A 20,404-nucleotide genomic window follows, 5' to 3' on the forward strand; every position below is an offset into this window, starting at 1 on the left:
ATGAATTAAAATTTCACCATTTCCAGCAATTAATTCACCTGGAAGATTATCTTTTTTTGTGCTTTAACTTAATCCAAAGAAAGCAGGTCAGTTCATTAAGATACAAAAATGTTCCATGACAGGGGTGCCTGGCTGGCTCAGTCAGTAGAGCATGCAGCTCTTGATCTCCAGGTTGTAAATAAGTTCAAGCCCTGTGTTGGGTGTAGTGATTACTTTAAAAAATAAAGTAAAATAAAATCTTAAAATAAGAAGGTCCATGATACAACAGTAAGCCTTGTGGAGTGTCTGATACATAGGTTTTCAATGCATGTCTACTAAACTAAGTTGTATATTTTATCTGTGCTTTAACTTCCTCTGATATACAATACCATAATGTAGAGAATAAAGATTCTGATCTTCAGTTGAAACTTTAAAACTTAAAATGTTCTGGGTCACCTGTGTGACTCAGTTGAGCATCCAACTTTGGCTCAGGTCATGATCTCACGGTTCATGAGTTCTAGTCCCACATCGGGCTCACTGCTGTCAGCACAGAGCCTGCTTTGGATCCTCTGTTCCCCCCTCTCTCTGTACCTCCACAGCTTGTGCTCTGTCAAAAATAAATAAACATTGAAACAAGAAAAAAAAAACTTAGAATGTTCTTACTTAGAAATCAATTTCACTTTAGAATATGGACAATTTGATTCCAGTATTTTACGTTTTAAAATTTTTTTTAAAGGACACTTGAGTTTTTTTTTAAGTTTTTATTTTAAGAGAGAGAGAGAGGGAGGGGCAGAGAGAAAGGGAGAGAGAGAATCCCAAGCAGGCTCCACGCTGTCAGTGCAGAGCCTGACACAGGGCTCAATCCCACAGATCATGAGATTATGACACAAGCTGAAATCAAGAATTGGTTGCTCAACCAATTAAGCCACCTAGTCACCCCTCATTCCAGTATTTAAATATGATTTCACTGTAGAAGAGGGCAATAGATAAAAAAGCAGAGTAATACCCAATTTGAGAGTCTCTCCAATATATCATCCTGAGGAAAAAGTGATCCCCATTAAATGACATTTTCCTGGGGGCGCCTGGGTGGCTCGTCGGTTGAGCGTCCGACTTCGGCTCAGGTCATGATCTCACAGTCTGTGGGTTCGAGCCCCGCATCGGGCTCTGGGCTGACAGCTCAGAGCCTGGAGCCTGCTTCCGATTCTGTGTCTCCCTCTCTCTCTGGCCCTCCCCGGCTCATGTTCTGTCTCTCTCTGTCGCAAAAATAAATTTAAAAAAATATTTTAAAAAATATTAAAAAAAAAATGATTTTCCTGTCATTTTTAGCCCCCAGACACTTTTTACCCTTTCTCTGTCTTCTCTCCTTTTGTCTAGAAAAGAGCAACTTCTCCTAACTTCTGCCATCTCTCCTCTGACCCCAGTGCCAACTTCCAGCACTCCCTACACCCTGTAGATAAATGTGGTGATCTTAACACCCCATCAGATGCTGTGCATATCTTTATCACTAATTAACTTATTCCTATTGTTAGGATCTTCTTTTTATTAATCTGTTTCCTTTCACTAGACTCGAAGTTTCATAAAAGTAATGGTTATGTCTAATATATAACAGATACTTGTAGTACAATAAAAAATAATCTAATATATAACAGATACTTGTAGTATAATAAAAAATAAATATTTAGTCTCTATCTCTGGTTCCTGACACAGAGCTCCAAAAAGTTCTGGAATTTAAATTTACTACGTCTATACGTTGGTGAGTGGACTCATGGGGAAGGTAGGTAGATAACTTCAGGATGGGGGTCAGTCACCAGAGAAAAACCAACCATTCAATTAGAGGGTTAGAACTTCCAGCTCCACTACCTCTGAAGACAGGTGAGGGACTTGAGATTGAATTCGTCAACAATGGGCCAATCAACGATACCTATGTAACCTTCATAAAAACCCCTAAATGATAGGAGTTAGGGAGCTTACAAGTTAGTGAACAGATCCATATGCCAAAAGCATCATATATACTAACTCCATGGAGACAGAAGATCCTGTGCTCGGGACCTTTCTAGACATCACCCTATAATATACTTATTGTGCCTGTCCATCTGTATCCTTTATTATAAACTGTGACAGTAAGTAGAACACTTTCTTGAGTTCTATTAAGTCCTCAGGGAGGGGGTCATGGGAACCCATGATTTATAGCTGGCCAGGCAGAAATGTGGGTAGCCTAGGGACCCCATTTGCAGCTGGCACTGGAAGCAGGCGGCAGTCTTGTGGGAGTAAGCCCTTAACCTGTGGGATCTGCACTGTGTCAGAATTGAATTAACTTGCCAGAGACTCACTGGGTGTTGGAGAATTGATGAATTTGTTGTTTTGGGAAAAAATACTCAATACATTTATTTTGGGAAAATGAATAAATGAGTGAAAAGTTAATTAAAAAAGAAGTAAACCAGGCCACCTGAGTGGCTCAGTTGGTTGAGCATCCAAATCTTGATTTCGGCTCAGGTCATGATCCCAGGGTTGTGATATTGAGCCCCGCGTCAGTCTGCTTGGGATTCTCTCTCCCTCTGCCACTCTTCCTCACTCATGCTTGCTCACTCTCTCTCTCTCTCTCTCAAATAAAAAATAAAAAAATAAAAAATAAAAAGAGGTAAAGCATATTTAATTTATTCACATTATAGTCATTCTTACATTAATTTTTAGAGCTTGTTTTTCCTTTATTGCTATTCATATACATTTAATTTCTCTACATAGACAATGTTTGCTTTTTTTCTCTTATAATTATTTTAACATAAATACTCTCTTTTAAACTGAATACGGCTTTCAAGTTTGCCAAAACTTAAACCAAAATATATTATCAAAATCAAAATCAAAACCAAAAAGTTGATTTCTCTTTTATGAAAGACTGAGAATTTAGCACGGACTTACGTGCCTCTTATTTTATTTTATTTATCATAAGCAACTTGAGAATAAAGATTGTGTTTAATTAGAATTTTCTTTCCCAGAGATTAACAGAGTGCTTAGGACATGAAGTGTACTCATGAGCTAAAAAAGAAAAAGAAATATTGTAAGGGGAAAAAAAGGTCAGAAAAGGATTGTTAATTGGAAAGGAAGAGGGAAAAGATCTTCCTAGAAAACTGGAAAAAAGAGGAATACATAACAGGAGAGAGGAATACTGAATTTGGCCAAAGTATATTTTGGGTAATCTTCAAGAAAATAATTTCAGATAAAAAATCTTTAACAAGCCCTCACAGAGGTAAGTCATGAAAGGAGAACTTGTTGTAAGAAATTTGGAAGGGACCCAAAATGGCCAAAACAATCTTGAAAAAGAGGAACAAAGCTGGAAAGTTAACACTTATTTTTTTTAAGACTTACTACAAAGCTACAGCAATCAAAGCAGTGTGATAATGGCTTAATACTAGATATTTATTTATTTTTTTAATGTTTATTTATTTTTGAGAGAAAGAGAGACAGAAAGCGAGCAGGGGAGGAGCAGAGAGGGAGGGACACAGAATCCCAACCAGGCTCCAGGCTCTGAGCTGTCAGCACGAAGTTGGATGCTTAACTGACTGAGCCACCAAGGTGCCCCAATACTAGATATTGAAATGAATACTATATCAATGAAATGAAATTGGGAATCGAAAAGCAAACCTTTACTTGTGTGGTTGATGGATACTTGACAAGAGTGCCTAAATACAACAGGTGCCTTTAAAACAAAAAAAGTGCTAGGACAACCAGATATCCAAATGCAGAAGAGTGAAGTTGGACCTTTACCTCATACCATGCACAGAATTAACTCAAAATGGATCAAAAATCCAAAAAAAAAAAAGCTAAAATTATAAAACTCTTGGAAGAAAATATAGGTGTAAATCTTCTTGACCTTGGATTAGGCAATGATTTCTTACATATGATGTCAAAAGTGAAGGCAATCAAAGTCAAAAGCACAAGCAATGAAAGAAAAATAGATAAATTGAACTTTATCTAAAGGTGACATTTTTGTGCCTCAAAAGACACTGTCAAGAAAGTGAAGAGACAACAGAAATGAAGGAAAATACTTGCAAAGCATTTGTCTAATAAAGAAATTGCATTATATATATAAATATACCTCTTAAAACTCAATTTGTTAAAAACGAATAATGCAATTTTAAAATGGACAAAGAATTTTAATAGAAATGTATCTAAAGAAGATATACAAATGAACCATAAACACACAAAAACATGCTCAACAACATTAGCCATCAGGGAAATGCAAATCAAGACCACAATGAGATACTACTTCATACCCCTAGATTGGCTAAAATGAAAAAGACAGAAAATAACAAGTGTCGGTGAAGATACAGAGAAACTGAAGCCTCTAAATATTGCTGGTGTGATTGCATGTTGCAGCCACTTTGGAAAATATGTGATAGTTCCTCAATAAGTTAAACAGAATTACCATATCATACAGTAATTCCTTTCCTATGTACCCAAGAGTATTGAAAATATATGTCACACAAATATCTACATGTTTGTGTAGGTTTTGTGCATGAATGATCATAGCAGCATTTTTCATAATTGTTTAATATTCACAATTATTCAAATGTCCATCACTGATAAACAAACAAAATGTGGTAATCCCTACAATGAAAGATCATTCAGTAATAAAATAAAGGAAGTGCAGATACATGCTACAACATGGATGAACCTAAAAAACACTGTTATGTGAAAGAAGTCAATCACAAAGGCAAAATACTGTAAATTTCCATTTTTATATGAAATTTCCAGATTAGGAAATTACTGGTTTCTCGGGCCCAGGGCAGTGGGAAACCATTAAATTGCTGGTCTCTAGGGGCTGGTTTCCAGGTAGTGGGAAATAGAGAGTGACTTCTAGTTTATATATGGGATTTCTTAATGAGGTGAAAAAAAATGTCATAAAATTATATAGTAGTGATGGTACACAACTCTGTAAATATATTAAAAACCATTGAATTGTATTGTATATTTATTTAAAAGGGTGCATTTTACAGGTGAATTATGTATCAACAAGCTTAGTTTAAAAAAAAAAAAACAGTTAAGGGGCGCCTGGGCGGCCCAATCAGCCCCATCAATTCTTGATTTCAGTTCAGGTCATAATCCCGGAGTTGTGAGATTGAGCCCCATATTGGGCTCCATCCTGAGCATGGAGCTTGCTTGGGATACTCTCTCTCTCCCTCTGCCCCTCTCCCCCACTCACGGTCTCTCTCTCAAATAAAAAAAAAATATAAATATAAATAAATAAACAGTTAAGAGATCTGTAGGCAACACTGAGAAGCTCCAACATGTAACTAATAGGTAGGTCCTAAAAAATGGATGGAGTTATAAAGAGGCAACATTTGAAGAGTTAACAACTGAATATCTTTTAGAATTGAAGAAGGAATTCGTTTCTCACAAAGTATAGTTTGTGTCCCAAGAAGGATAAAAAAATATATATCCGCATCTAGACAAAACATCAAGATGAAATTGCAGAACATTAGGTAGGATAAACAGGAAATCACAAAAGATGTCAAAGAGAAAAAGACATATATTACCTCATAAGGAATACCAACAGACTATTCCTCAGCAACAAGAGAAAACAAAACACAATGAAGTAATAGCTTCAAAACTGAGAAATTGTATACAAAATACAATCATTCCTTAAAGATTAGCTTGTTTATTTTTTCGTATTTTAGGGGAGGGCAATTTAATTGTTGATACTGTTTCTTTCTTGATTATTCATTTACTCAGGTTTTTAAAAATCCTGAAGCAATTTTGAAGTATAGATACTTTAAGTTCTTTTAGAAAATTATCTGTTTTACATAAGATTTCAAATTTCACATAAAGTTGTTCATTTTATTTTGTTACTTTTTAGGTGCCTGTGATTTTAGGATTTTTTTTATGTTTTGGTAACTCTTGATGAAAGCAATCCCTTATTATTAATTTCTGTGGTCCTTGATAATATATCTTGCTTTGATATCTACTCAGCCTGAAATTAATATAATCAATCCAGCTTTCTTTTGATTATTTGTCAAGTATACCTTTTATACCCTTTCACTTTTATTTTTTTTTTAATTCTTTTTTTTTTTAACGTTTATTTATTTTTGAGACAGAGAGAGACAGAGCATGAACGGGGGAGGGGCAGAGAGAGAGGGAGACACAGAATCGGAAGCAGGCTCCAGGCTCTGAGCCATCAGCCCAGAGCCTGACGCGGGGCTCGAACTCACAGACCGCGAGATCGTGACCTGAGCTGAAGTCGGACGCTTAACCGACTGAGCCACCCAGGCGCCCCTATACCCTTTCACTTTTAATCTACCTATGTCTTTATATTTAAAATGAGTTTTTCTTCAATAGCATATAGTTGGTTCTTACATTTTTATCCAATCTCTCTTAATTGAAGTATTTATACCATTTACATTAAATATAATTATCGATACGGCTGGATTTAAATCTACCATCATGATAGTTGTTTTCTATCAATCCTACTTTTTTCCTTTTCCTTCTTTACTTGTCTTCTTTTAGATTAATTATTTATTTATTATGGAAAAGAGAAAAGATAAAGAGGAAAAGACTCACTTTATGAAACTAGTTTAATTTTGAAAGTAAAACCAAACCAATTTCAGTTGTAAAATCCTAAACACACTGGTAAATCAAATATAGCAAAATATGAAAATACTATTAATAAATCATGATTAAGCAGTTTTTATTCAGAGAATACAAGGATAGCTCTATTTCTGAAAAGCTATTAATGTTAATCACAATATAATGAATTATAAGGAGAAAATTACAGTATCTCCTCAAGAATGCAAAAAAAGTATTCAATAAAATCCAAATATAAGTTTTGAGTAAAAACTCTTCACCAACTTAGTTAAAAAGTAGAAAATTTCTTTAACATGACAACTTACTACTGGTAGTAACAAATAATAATTAAAATGAAGAAGCATTCTCAATAGGGTCAATAAAAAAACTAAATGTTTGTTGTTACCACTTCTATTTAATATTGTCCTTTAGTTCCTAATCAACAAAGAACGTTAAGAATATAGGATTTCTGGCTGGCAGCCAAGCTGAAAACCCAGCCAACAATGAGCATCAACCATAAGACATGAGCAAAGGTATCTCCAGATTATTCCAGTTTACAGCTGGGAAGCCACCCCTAGACTCCATCCGAGGCATATGGAGCAGACACAAAGAAACCCTGCTATACTCTGTCTGAATTCCTAACACACAGAAACCATAAAATATAATAAAATAAGTGTTGTTTTAAGTCACTAAATTTTGGGTTACTCACTGGAACAGTGGGGAAAGATTTTTAAATTAAAAAAGCATAATCATAAAAGAAAAAACTAACAATTTTTAAATTTCTATACGACGTTTTAACCAAAGACAAGGCACTGAGAGAAGATATCGCCAAGTCATATAACTGTAGAATAACAGACAGCCTAAGTTTGAAAAATGGGCCAAGAATAGGAACAAACCACAAAAGAGGAAACTTAGATGACTCATAAACATATAAAAGATATTTAACCAGGCAATGGGAGAAATAAAAATAACAATTAGGAACCACTTAATAATCAGTCAGATTGGTAAAAATTTTAAGTCTAATAATATCAAATTCATTAAGGATCAAAAGATATGGAAATCTAGCATGCATTTTGTCATAGCAACTGTCCCCTGCATGATGATGTTATCCAGAAAAGCCAAGGATGTATGGCAGGGACAGCGGCTCCCAGAACCCACTCTCCAGATGTACAGACATCATTCCTCAGTGATCACTTGGGAGCAGTGAAGGGGACACCCTGAGGGACAGGGTGGATGTGGTCTGCTGCCAGCCATGAGGTCAGAGCTTTCCCAAATCACAACACAGACCTAGGGATTGTGGAATGTTAATGTACAACTATCAGAGAGCAATTTGTCATTAGATAAGCATTTCAAGGTACAAATACAATTCTAGATATATACCCTTCATAACTCCCACAGCTATGCCTAAGAAGACAGGCAGAAGAATATTCCTTTTAACACTTATAGTGAAAAACTATAAACACCCTATATATCAACTATTAGGAGAACAGATAAATTAACTGCATTATATTCATACAAAGAAATACTGTTCAGCAATGAAGATGAATACCTTACAGTACATGAATAAACACGGATAAATCTGAAAAACAAAGATTAGTGATAAAAAAATTTTGGAAAATGATATATACAGTATAAGCTATATAATAAGGTTTTAAAACATGCCAAACAATACTGCATATCATATACATATATGGTACAAATCCGTACACTTTCTTAGGAGTTTCTTAGGAGTGATTGACACAAATCTCTCTTCTATGAAGAAAAGGAAGAGAAAGAATGGGATTGGGTAGTTATATATAAGGTTTCAAGTGTACCTGGTTTTATTTATGTATAATAAGTTGAAACATATGTGGCAACAGATTAACATTTATTAAAGTAAGGTGATAGGTACAGTACAAACATTGTATTATTTTATAGTCTGTATGTCTGCAATGTTTTAAAATGTTTTTTAAGTTTTAAAAAACATTGCAAGGGACCATGGAGAGGTTGGAGGCTCGAGAAAGTGAAAAGATGTGGAATCTTGATTGTGGAAAATGTACTAAGCTCAGTTTATTAGAAATGAGTGATACAATTGCCAGTAAAAATACAGTAATTGGATCACATGGAAGCAATTTATGAAAAGATTCGAAACAGTGCCATTTTAAACAGATGTTCCCTTAATACATTTAATAATGTCTATTTATGAAACATTCTACTTGAATTTCTCTGCCCTACAAAATAAAGAGACAGTTATCAAATATTCAGAAACAAATCTCTGGGGGTGCCTGGCTGGCTGAGTCGATAAAACATGTGATTCTTAATCTCAGAGTTGTAGGTTTAAGCCCCACATTGGGTGTAGAGACTCTTTAAAAAATAAAATCTTAAAAAAAACCCAAAAATCTATGAAACCATAATATAAATTTACACAAAAGAATATTTTGTTTCTATTAGCAACTTTTACAGTTACCTCTATTCTAGAAGACATTTCTCTTGTCAAAGATATAGTAATTAAAATGCAGAGGATTCTGAATATATACATATCTGAATAGAAAATGCTTTGACTTTATTAACTAACACAGTTTAAAGGAGATCTGTAAAAATCTGCTTAGGTCCTTCAAACTCTAGACTCCAAAATTATTGTGTAACTTCATGCTTTATTGAAAATGGTTAGAAGTTATTAAAAAACAAAATTCCACCTTTTGTAATAGCCTTACACTTAAATAGCAACTAGAACCTGTACCTCTTCTCTCTGACTTTTGGAGTCTAAGCTTTATAGTTATCACTTGGTTTTTTAAGTATTTTGAGTAACCCTTCCTACTTTTTGAGAGCAGGAAATGTTTTATGCATCACTGTTTTCCCAATACCTAATTCATAAGAGATGTTCAATAAATAATTATTTGTTAAATGAATGAAATGAATCTAGCCCCTAGCACAGACACAGTCTCTAAAGCTCTGCAACAGACTGCACAGCCAAAGCAACTATCGTGGGTCAGACCAACTAGCTCATTCAGCTTAAGATTCTGGAAATTATTTAGAGACTTTACTATCCTCAGGAGCTCTACTTTTAATACTTCTCCCATACTATATCAGGCAGTAAGCCAATCATTTGGATCTAAAATTCTCTTGAAGATAGAAGACCAACAGACAGCTCTGTAAAATGTAATAAAAATATTTTTATATATGGGAATTTCACACTTCATGGACTAATTATGATTCAAGAGGCCAAGATTCACTGCTAATACTACAGGTAATGAGATGATGAGGAATAAGACAAGGTTACTGGATTTAAAAAAAAAGGACAATATAACTCATGATGCACAAAGGAACTATTTCAGTACAGTGGTAGGAACAGAAGACAAACTACTTTTTATAAATATGATAATAATAATTATCTAGTTTAGATTTCTTATATTTAGAGACAATGTGGCTGATTCTAAGGGATAATACCACAACAAAGGAGCAAGCATAATTCAAAAAAATCCTATGTATCCATATAATATAGGCCACGCTCAAAGGTAAGTTATCAACTATTTTGAGTTTACTATCTTTCTTTTTTTTTTTGCTTAAATGCTTATTTTTTATTTTTGAGAGGGGTAAGGGGCAGAGATAGAGCGGGACAGAGGACCTGAAGCGGGCTCTGTGCTGACAGCAGAGCTCCCAAAGGGGGGCTTGAACTCACGCAGTAGGAGATGGTGACCTGAGCTGAAGTCGGAAGCCCAACCGACTGAGCCACCCAGTCGCCTTGAGTTTATTATATTTCATATGCATTTTGATAAGACTGGAACATTAAGAGCAGGATGAGTTTTTTGTTTGCTTGTTTCTTAAGATTTTATTTTTAAGTAACTCTACACTCAAGGTGGGTTTTGAACTTACAACACCAAGATCAAAAGTCACATGCTCTACTGGCTGAGCCAGCCCGGTACCCTAGGATAAATTCTATTTTAAAGTACAGCAATTTATTAAATCACTTTTCTTTTGATTTTTATCGTGACACAAGAGAAAATATCAAAACAATTTAAGAATGTTGAGGACTAAAACTCCAAACTGCAAGGTGCAAGGTGGTAGGTGGGAAGTAAACAAGAGTAATAGTACACCATCATAGGAAAAGCAAGTCACACACAGAATAAAATTTATTCCTGGGGCACACAGGTGGCTCAGTTAGTTAAGCGTCCAACTCTTGATTTCTGCCCTGGTCATGATCCCAGGGTTGTGAGACTGAGCTCTGCGACAGGCTCCATGTACTGAGCATTCAGCCTACTTAAGATTCTCTCTCTCTCTCTCTCTCTCTCTCTTTTTTCTCCCTCTGCTCCTTCCCTACTTACACCCACATGTGTGCACTTTCTCTAAAAAAGAAAAAAAAAATTATTCCTGTACTACATTTACTAATTAAAATAATGATGCTAATAATTATAAAACAATTACCAAATCTTTTTAAAGGACATATTATATGTATAGGACTTTTTCTAGGCAACTGTGTTCATAAGAAATATAAAACCTAGGTCTATCATATGTTCTTTTTTCTCCCCATTTTAAAATTGTGTTAAAATAAACAAAGTTTACTCTCAAATGGTTCAGAATGAAAAAGCAAACGGTGAATTTTGAAAAAGGGATAAAAGCTATACTGGATGTTCTACACTATTCTTATTCTTGCAGCTTGACTGCAGCTTGAAATTTATGTAAATAAACAGTTAAAAATTGTGCCTAAGACATAGAAGCTACATATGGAATTCTAATTGATAACACTAAAGAATACAAGCAATTATTAGCAAGTAATTATGTAAAAATACAAAAATACATGTAATTTCAAAGCACTGTCAGTTTATCACACCCAAATTGTAAACAATGACAGATCTGTGTCTTTCATGAAACTGGATAAATATAATGGGGTCAATTATATCAGGACATTCTGTATATGGTCAGTAATTTCAATTAAGATTCAGAAATTGTGGAAATTACCTCTAGCAATGTTTATTAATATTAGTAATGCTGAAAACAGGTTTTTGTGCATCACTGAATTCAGTCCTCACTGACTAACATTTAATGGGTCAAAAAGAATGAGTTTTCTGTTGACTCAGCCAGTGCAGTGATTGACAAACATAATTCAATAATACCAGAAAGAATAAAATGTCAACTTCTGTGTCTGATACTTACAAGATTCTACCAATGCTTTATTTTTATTCTATCCTTTTAAAACTATTTTCTCTTACTTCTGATTTACTTCCTTGCTGCTGTTTTTGTTGTTGTTGTTTTGGGATTGTTTTTTGTTTGTTTGTTTTGTTTTGTTTTGTTTTGTTTGCAAGAGAGAGAGAGCATTCATGTGCACACATAAGCAAGGGAGAGGGAGACAGAGATGGAGACAGAGAATTCTAAGCAGGCTGCATGCCCAGCACAGAGCCAGACTCGGGGCTCTATCTTATGATGGTGAGATCATGACCTGAGCTGAAATCAGGAGTTGGATGCTCAACCAACTGAGCCACCCAGGTGCCCCTGCTTCATTGTTTTAATTTTTCAGTAGACTTTTTGTTTTATCTTTCATATTTTTTAATCTTAATTTTCCTTTCAATTGTCATTTTTATCTTATTTATTATTATTATATGAGTCTCAGTTTACACCAATAAGAAGAAAGCATTATATATGGATAACACAGATTATGAACATACGAATTGGAATCCTTTTTTTCCATCCATTTCTATATTAAGTCTCTACAAAATCTGAGATTTAGTATATCAGAAGTTATACATTCAGACAAAAACTCACTTCTACAATATTACTATACTTGTGCAGATATCATATTTAGACTGCTGAAACAATGTTGCTTTCTCATATTATTTACCATCATTGATTTTTGCCTTATATAACTATTAATAATTCTATAAACAATACAATATATATTACATAAAGTTAAATTAGAATTTATATTTATGGAAGGGCTTGATGTCCTTTGCTTATTACAGAAATGATGCAGGTAGGAAAGAATCTTCTGACAGAAATCCAACACTGTGTTATGATTGCTTTAGAGTATACTAGCTCAAATCTGGCCTATCTTTATGAAATTTGATAATTTATAAAGATAATTTATATATTTTTTCATATTTCTTAATGTATCAATGCATTAAGCTATCTTACACTATAAGATATATACTTGTAACATAACCATAAATCACAGAGAAAGTATCATCACAGAAAGGAAAATTGAAGTTTATAGACAGATTAAATGATTTACCAAAATTACATAGACAGCAAAGTAGCAGACTAGAGGATGTAAACACTAACATGTCCCTAGCCTAAAGAATGAGAAGAACTTCTCTTGGTCATGTCACAGGAGCAAGTGAAAAGAAATACAAAAGGTGGCTATGCAGAACCAAAAGCAGCATTGTGTGAATTGATCTAAACCATCAAGATTATCTCTATAATATCTGCTAGACACTTCATAGAACCATAGATACCTCAGCACTTTATTTTGTCTGCTCTGCAATGAGCAAATATGTCCTACTTCCAAAATTTCTACTATACCAGAACCACTGAATCAGACAGTGATTTTATTTATTTATTTATTTATTTATTTATTTATTTATTTATTTATTTATTTATTTTATTTTTTTACACACATGGCAGATTTTTAATAAAATGGGGCAAAAACCAGCTTTCTTGCCCGAGCAATTAATCTATAGAAGACAGTGTGTATATTTTACGTTTATAAACCAGCAACCAAAATGCTGAATATCCCCAGTAGATCTTATTGTTCAGTGGTTTGATGATTCTTTCTTTGTCTTGCCCACACCCATTGCCAGTGGTTGTACCAGATTTTTTCTAGGAGCATGCTGTCTACTCAGGCCTATGTCAGTGTACGTTTAGCCTTCAGACAGTGATTTTAAAAGCTTTTTGTTTTGAACTGATGGTTACCAGAGAGGAGGCAAGTAGGGGGAATGGGTGAAATAGGTGATGAGGATTAAGGAGTGCACTTGTTGTGATGAGTACTAGGTGATATATGCAATCGTGAATCACTATATTTTACATCTGAAACTAATATAACACTGTATGTTAACTATACTGGAATTAAAATTTTAAAAAGATAAAAAAATTTAAAAAAATATATAAGCTTTTTGTTTGGGACAGGTATAAAAAAGAACCAACAGGAGAGCAAATAGTATATAATGTTATAATATACATCAGTTCTGATTCTTTCAAGATAAGCTCTTCACTGAGAAGTTTTTTTTAGCCTGAATCATTGTAATTATAATCCAGAACCAATAAAATAAAGGATCAAATGTGTTAGAAACAAGGACTGAAGACTGAAGGGAGCCATGGAAAAGACTGGTTCACTACACGGGGATATTCTTACCCTTGCAAAAACTTTGATCAAAAGCATTGTTGCAAAAGCACAGCTAGAAGAGAATGAACATAGACACTCCTCAAAATTCACCTCTGACTCAGATTCCAAAGAGTGGTCAAGGATTGCTCTGATTTTGGTATGTGGTTGGAGGGAGACTATTTCAAACTGGTAATATATAAGGAGAAACACTACAGGTTAAGATAAACACCAATCTTCTTAGGGCTTTTTCACAGCTATACAATAATAGGAATGCAAGCTGCAATTGGTGTGGGGCGGTGGTAAGGAGTTGGGAGTATATAAGGATACACAGTCTTATCAGATAAAATGTTCTTAGGCAGTGAGGCAAATATTCAAAGTTGCCTTAGGCAGTGAGGCAAATATTCAAATATTCAAATATTCATCATGTAGGCAATCTAAAGTTGGAGTAAAGTGGCTCCAGGCTAGCTCAGTCTGAGAAGCATGAGAGTCTTGATCTTAGGGATGTGAGTTCAAGTCCCATGATGGATGTAGAGATTACTTAAAAATAAAATCTTTAGGAAAACCTGGGTGGCTCAGTCAATTAAGTGTTGACTCTTGACTTTGGGCACTGATCTCATGGTTCATGGGATTGAATCCTGCGTCAAGCTCTGGGCTGAAGGTGTGGAGACTGCTTGGGATTCTCTCTCTCTCTCTCTCTCTCTCTCTCTCTCTCTCTCTCTCCCCCTCCCCCACTCATGCTCTAAACAAACAGGGAGTTAAGATGGTGGAGAAGTAGGGGGATTAGGATTTTCCTCATACCTGAAACACAGCTGTATTGAGGTCAGATCACCTGCAACACCCAGGAAATCAATCTGGGGAGTGGCAGTATGATCTCCGTAGTTGGAGGGAGACAGCTTGGTGGGATTGGGGTGCGTGTATGTGAATGGGGGGAGATAAAACAGCGTCTGACTTCCGCTCAAGTCACAATCTCATGGTTCATGGGTTCAACCCCTGTCGGGCTCTGTGCTGACAGCTCAGAGCCTGGAGCCTGCTTCGGATTCTGTATCTCCCTCTCTCTATGCCCCTCCCCTGCTCATGCTCTGTCTCTCTCTCTCAAAAATAAATAAACGTTAAAAAAATTTTTTAAAGGAAGAGCTAAAAAAATCTGTAAGCTGAAAACAATAGAAAGCTTATTTAAAAAATTAAAGAAGACACAAAGAAATGGAAAAACATTCCACGTTCATGGATTGGAAGAACAAATATTGTTAAAATGTCAATACTACCCAAAGCAATCTGCATATTCAATGCAATCCCTATCAAAATAACACCAGCATTCTTCACAGAGCTAGAACAATCCTAAAATTTGTATGGAACCACAAAAGACCTGTATAGCCAAAGAAATGTTGAAAAAGAAAACCAAAGCTGGAGGCATCACAATCCCAGAATTTAACCTGTATTAAAAGCTGTAATCATCAAGACAGTATGGTACTGGCACAAAAAAAAAGATGCATAGATCAATGAAACAGAATAGAGAACCCAGAAATGGACCCACAAATACATGGCTAACTAATCTTCAACAAAGCAGGAAAGAATATCCAATGAAAAAATGAGAGTCTCTTTAGCAAATGGTTCTGGGAGAACTGGACAGCAACATGTAGAAAAATGAAACTGGACCACTCTCTTATACCATACACAGAAATAAATTCAAAAATGGATGAAAGACCTAAATGTGAGACAGGAAACCATCAAAATCCTACAAGAGAATACAGGCAGCAACCTCTTTGACCTTGGCCACAGCAACTTCTTACTTGACATGTCTCTAAAGACAAGGGAAGTAAAAGCAAAAATGAACTATTGAGACCTCATCCAGATAAAAAGCTTCTGCACAGCGAAGGGAACAATCAGCAAAACTAAAAGGCAACTGACAGAATGGGAGAACATATTTACAAATGACATGTCAAATAAAGAGTTAGTATCCACAATCTATAAAGAACTTAACCAAACTCAGCACCCAAAAAACAAATAATTCAGTGAAGAAATGGGCAGAAGACATGAATAGACACTTTTCCATAATAGACACCCAGATGCCAAATAGATACATGAAAAGATGCTCAATATTGCTCACCATCAGGGAAATACAAATTAAAATCACAATGAGATACCACTTCACACTGCTCAGAATAGCTAAAATTAACAACTTGCAGATCAACAGATGCTGGTAAGGATGTGGAGAAAAGGAAACCCTACGGCACTGTTGGTGGGAATGCAAACTGGCGTACGCACCCTGTAAAACAGTATGGAGGTTCTTCAAAAAATTAAAAGTGGAGCTACCCTATGACCCAGCAATTGCACTACTAGGAATTTATCCTAAGGATACAAAAATGCTGATTCCAAGGGGCACATGCACCTCAGTGGTTATAGTAGTGCTATCAACAATAGCCAAATTATGGAGAGAGCCCAAATGTCCATCAACTGATGAATCAATTGAGAAGATGTGGTGTGTGTGTGTGTGTATGTATACATATATATGCAATGGAATACTACCCAAAGATGGAAAAAGAATTAAGTCTTGCCATTTGCACAATGGAATTGGAGGAATAATTAGCGAAATAAGTCAGTCAGAGAAAGACAGATATCACATGATTTCACTTACGTGTGGAATTTGAGAAACTGAACAGATCAACATAGGGGAAGGGAAGGAAAAATAAGATAAATACAGAGAGGGAAGCAAAAGAGAAGAGACTCTTAAATACAGAGAACAAACTGAGAGTTGATGAGGGGGGTGGGTTTAATGGGTGATGGGCATTAAGGAGGGCACTTCTGGGGATGAGCACTAGGTGTATATGTAAGTGATGACTCACTAGGTCCACTTTGGAAGCCAAGACTACACTGTATGTTAACTAGCTTGAGAATTAAAAAAAAAGAAAAAACGGCACCTGTGGCTCAGTTGGTTAAGCATCTGACTTCGGCTCAGGTCTTGATCTCACAGTTCGTGGGTTCGAGTCCTGCCTCAGACTTTGCACTGACAGTGTGGAACCTACTTGGGATTCTCTCTCTCCCCCTCTCTCTCTGCCCCCCCCATGCTTCCTCTCTCTCTCAAAATAAATAAATAAATTTCTTTAAAAAAACAACAAAGTTCCTTAAAATAAAAATAATATATATGAAAAAATAAACATTTTTTTTAATTAAAATAAAATATTTTTTAAAAAGTAAATAAAATGGGAGTAAAAACAGAATTGGGACCTGGGCAGGCAGTTTTACCAAAGGTAGGAATCTACATATGAATGCAATGGTCACAAAGAAAGCAAAATAACAATCAACAAAAACAAAGACCAGTTCCCTCCCTAACTTCTCAGGCTTTTGAATGATGAACTAAATGACTGAATAAATCTATAGTATCAAAGCCTTCAGGATACAAAACAGTATACAGATAAACAGAGAAGGAAGTCAAGAAGAATCTACCTATATATTGTTAAGCAAATAGTAATTCTTTATAAATCTGCCCTTATATGAAGACGACTCATCTAGAAGAAAACCCCAGGCAAAAATTTTGTCATTAAAAGGTATGAAATAAACACAGTAGGTAAAAGATTAATGAAGAAGACACATACCAGGAAACAAGAATGAAAGACTGCTTTCTACACCCAGGAAAATTTCTCTCTGTAAAGTAAGTTATAAAATGAAATAAAAATAGAATGAATCAAAATTTGTGAATTTAGTTCAACTCTAGTCAAAACTCACAGGATTATTTTCTGTCACTTGACAAAAATGGTCAAAACATACCTGAGAAAAGCAACTAACATAAGAATTCTGAAATAAGTGAGCAAAGATGAGAGGTCTGTCCTAAGAAATATCGAAACTTAGGGCGCCTGGGTGGCTCAGTTGGTTAAGCGTCCAACTCTTGGTTTCAGCTCGGGTCATGATCTCACACTTGGTGGGTTCAAGCCCCATGCTGGGCTCTGTGCTGACAGTGCAGTCCTGCTTGGAATTCTCTCTCTCTGTCCCTCGTGCACTCTCTAGCTCTCTCTCAAAATAAGTTAATAATCTTAAAAAAATAAATAAATACCAAAACTTATACAGCTAACAATTAAAATTAAGGTATTGAGGAAGAAATAAGAATATGAAAGAAACCCTTCTGCCTCCGTGAGCAGTGCCATGGCAAGTGGCAAGAACAAGCACCTTACAAAAGGCAGCAAAAAGGGAGCCAAGAAAAAAGTGGTTGATCCATCTTCTAAGAAAGATTGGTATGATGTGAAAGCACCAGCTATGTTCAATAAAGTAACATTGAAAAAACACTAATTACAAAAGCTCAAGGAAACAAAATTGCATCTGATGGCCTTGAGTGTCATGTTTATGAATTAAGCCTTGCTTACCTGCAGAATGATGAAGGTACATTTAGAACTGAGGATGGTCAGGGCAAAAACTGCCTAATTTCCATGGCATGGATCTTACCTATAAAAAAATGTGTTCCATGGTCAAAAAATGGCATTACATGACTGAAGGTCATGTTTGATGTCAATACTCCCAAAAGTTATTTTGTCTGTTTTGTGTTGGTTTTACTAAAAAATGCAACAACCAGATTCAGAAGACTTTTTATGCTCGGCACCAACAAATTTGGTAAAAGATGATGGAAATCATGACCTAAGAGGTGCAGACAGGTGAATTGAAAGAAATGGTCAATAACTCCAGACACCATTGGTGTTAGGATGTCCTTGGAACCACAGTAGAAGAGACGGCCATCTTGCCAGCTCAACCCAATGAAAAGCCCCTAGTAGCTGCCAGAACGAATTGGAGGTCAACCAATCACCGAGCGACAGCAAGACCTGACAAGGAAAAAGGCCCACCCAGACCTAAACCCTGAACTGCTGCAGCTTAAAAACCCCACCCCACCACACCTGGGGGCGACTTCCCTGACTCTTCTCTCTCTCCCTGAGTCACAAAACCTCACCCAAGACCTTAGTTCCCAAATAAAGCCTTTGACTGCTAAAATTTTTTAGCCTCTGACTCCTATCTTTACCCTGCCTTACGCCTGACCCTAACAATTGGAAAAGACAGAAAAGGCTTGCCAGGAGCACCATGGTGGCTCAGTCAGTTGAGCATCTGATTCTAGGTTTTGACTCAGGTCATAATCACGCAGTTTGTGGGATCGAGCCCCGCGTCCAGCTCTGCACTGACAGCACAGAACCTGCTTGGGATTCTCTCTCTCTCTGCCCCTCCCCACTCACAATCAGGCTCACTCTCTCTCTCAAAATAAATAAACATTAAAAAAAAGGAAAGAAAAGGCTTGTCAGTCTATTTATCTGCTCCATGATGTCCTTGTTAGAGAAGTAAAAATGCTAAAGAAGCCTAAGTTTGAATTGGGAAAGCTCATGGCACTTCATTGTGAAGGTAGTACCTCTGGAAAAGCTACTGTTTATAAGACTGGTGCTACAGTTGACCATGTTGATAAACATGAGCCATCACTCCAAGAATTCAAAATTTAGACATTTAATGGTGAGAAATAAGAAATCTTATTTGCGATGTTTAAAAACAGAAGAATATGAAAGACATAATTCAAAGAATACAAAATGAGTCCTAATGGGTTTAATATATATTTTATTTTTTATTTATTTAATTTTAGAGAGAGTGCGTGTGTGTGCACACGCGGGCAATCAGGGGAGGGGCAGAGGGAGAGACAGAATCCCAGGCAGGCTCCACCTTCAGCATGGAGCCCAATGTGGGGCTCGATCCCATGACCCTGGGATCATGATCCCAGCCAAAATCAAGAATCGGACACTCAACCAACTGAGCAACCCAGGCACCCCAAATATATGTATATATATTATATATATTTTACGTTTGTTTATTTATTTCTTTATGAGAAAGCGAGCAAGTGGGCAAGGAGCAGAGAGAGAGGGAGACAGAGAATCCCAAGCACTTTCTGTACTGTCAGCACACAGCCCAATATGGGGCTTCAACTCACAAACCATGAGATCATAACCTGGCTCAAAATCAAGAGTCAGACATTCAACCAACTGAGCCACCCCAGTGCTATGCCCTTAATATGTATTTTTAAAGTGATATTTCAAATTAGTGAAAAAAGGAACAAGCATTCGATAAATAATATTGGGATAATGGGCTAAAAATCTGGGAGAAAAATTAAATGATCTATAACTCACAATTCTAGATTTCCAAATCAGACCAAAAAAGACATTTTAAAATATCAGCAGGAATATTTTTATCACCTTAGCACAGAGAATGGCCTCCTTCTAGAGGTGGCATCTGTGTCAAACACTGCTCATTATCCCTCAATGTCCATTCTCTTATTTCTAGCTGGAGGATAGAATCACACAAAAACCCAGATTTACCTGGGAACCTCCCCCTCAGCTAGCAGTTTCATTCCCCAATGCTCTCTTGCAATGTTGTGACAAAGTTATAAACAAGCACATATGAACAAAGTCATATGTGCAACTTCCCAGTTATATTCTTTAAACAGGTCTACCTTCCACTTCTTTCTCCCTTCCTGATGCTGGAAGAAAGTGACAACTAATACCATCCCCTTGGATTCACAGATGGAATTCACATAGTAGGACTGTCAAAGCCATTCTTGGACCACTC

At 36.0% G+C, this 20,404-nt stretch overlaps 1 protein-coding gene and 1 pseudogene across 3 annotated transcripts in view; one reads left to right on the forward strand and one right to left on the reverse strand.

Moving 5' to 3' along the window:
* Positions 1-20,404, reverse strand: part of BAZ2B (bromodomain adjacent to zinc finger domain 2B) — a 328,314-nt gene that overhangs the window by 257,370 nt on the left and 50,540 nt on the right. The window contains exon 1 of one of the 3 annotated variants that reach the window (XM_045479950.1): positions 18,181-18,201. The exons of the other annotated variants lie outside the window; for them this stretch is intronic. The gene's annotated coding sequence lies outside the window, so the exon portion shown is untranslated. Of the gene's footprint in view, positions 1-18,180; positions 18,202-20,404 lie in introns of those variants that run through there. 3 annotated transcript variants of the gene reach the window in all.
* LOC123598968 lies at positions 17,793-19,373 on the forward strand (annotated as a pseudogene).

Source organism: Leopardus geoffroyi, chromosome C1 (assembly GCF_018350155.1).
Source record: "Leopardus geoffroyi isolate Oge1 chromosome C1, O.geoffroyi_Oge1_pat1.0, whole genome shotgun sequence".
Lineage (NCBI taxonomy): Eukaryota > Metazoa > Chordata > Mammalia > Carnivora > Felidae > Leopardus > Leopardus geoffroyi.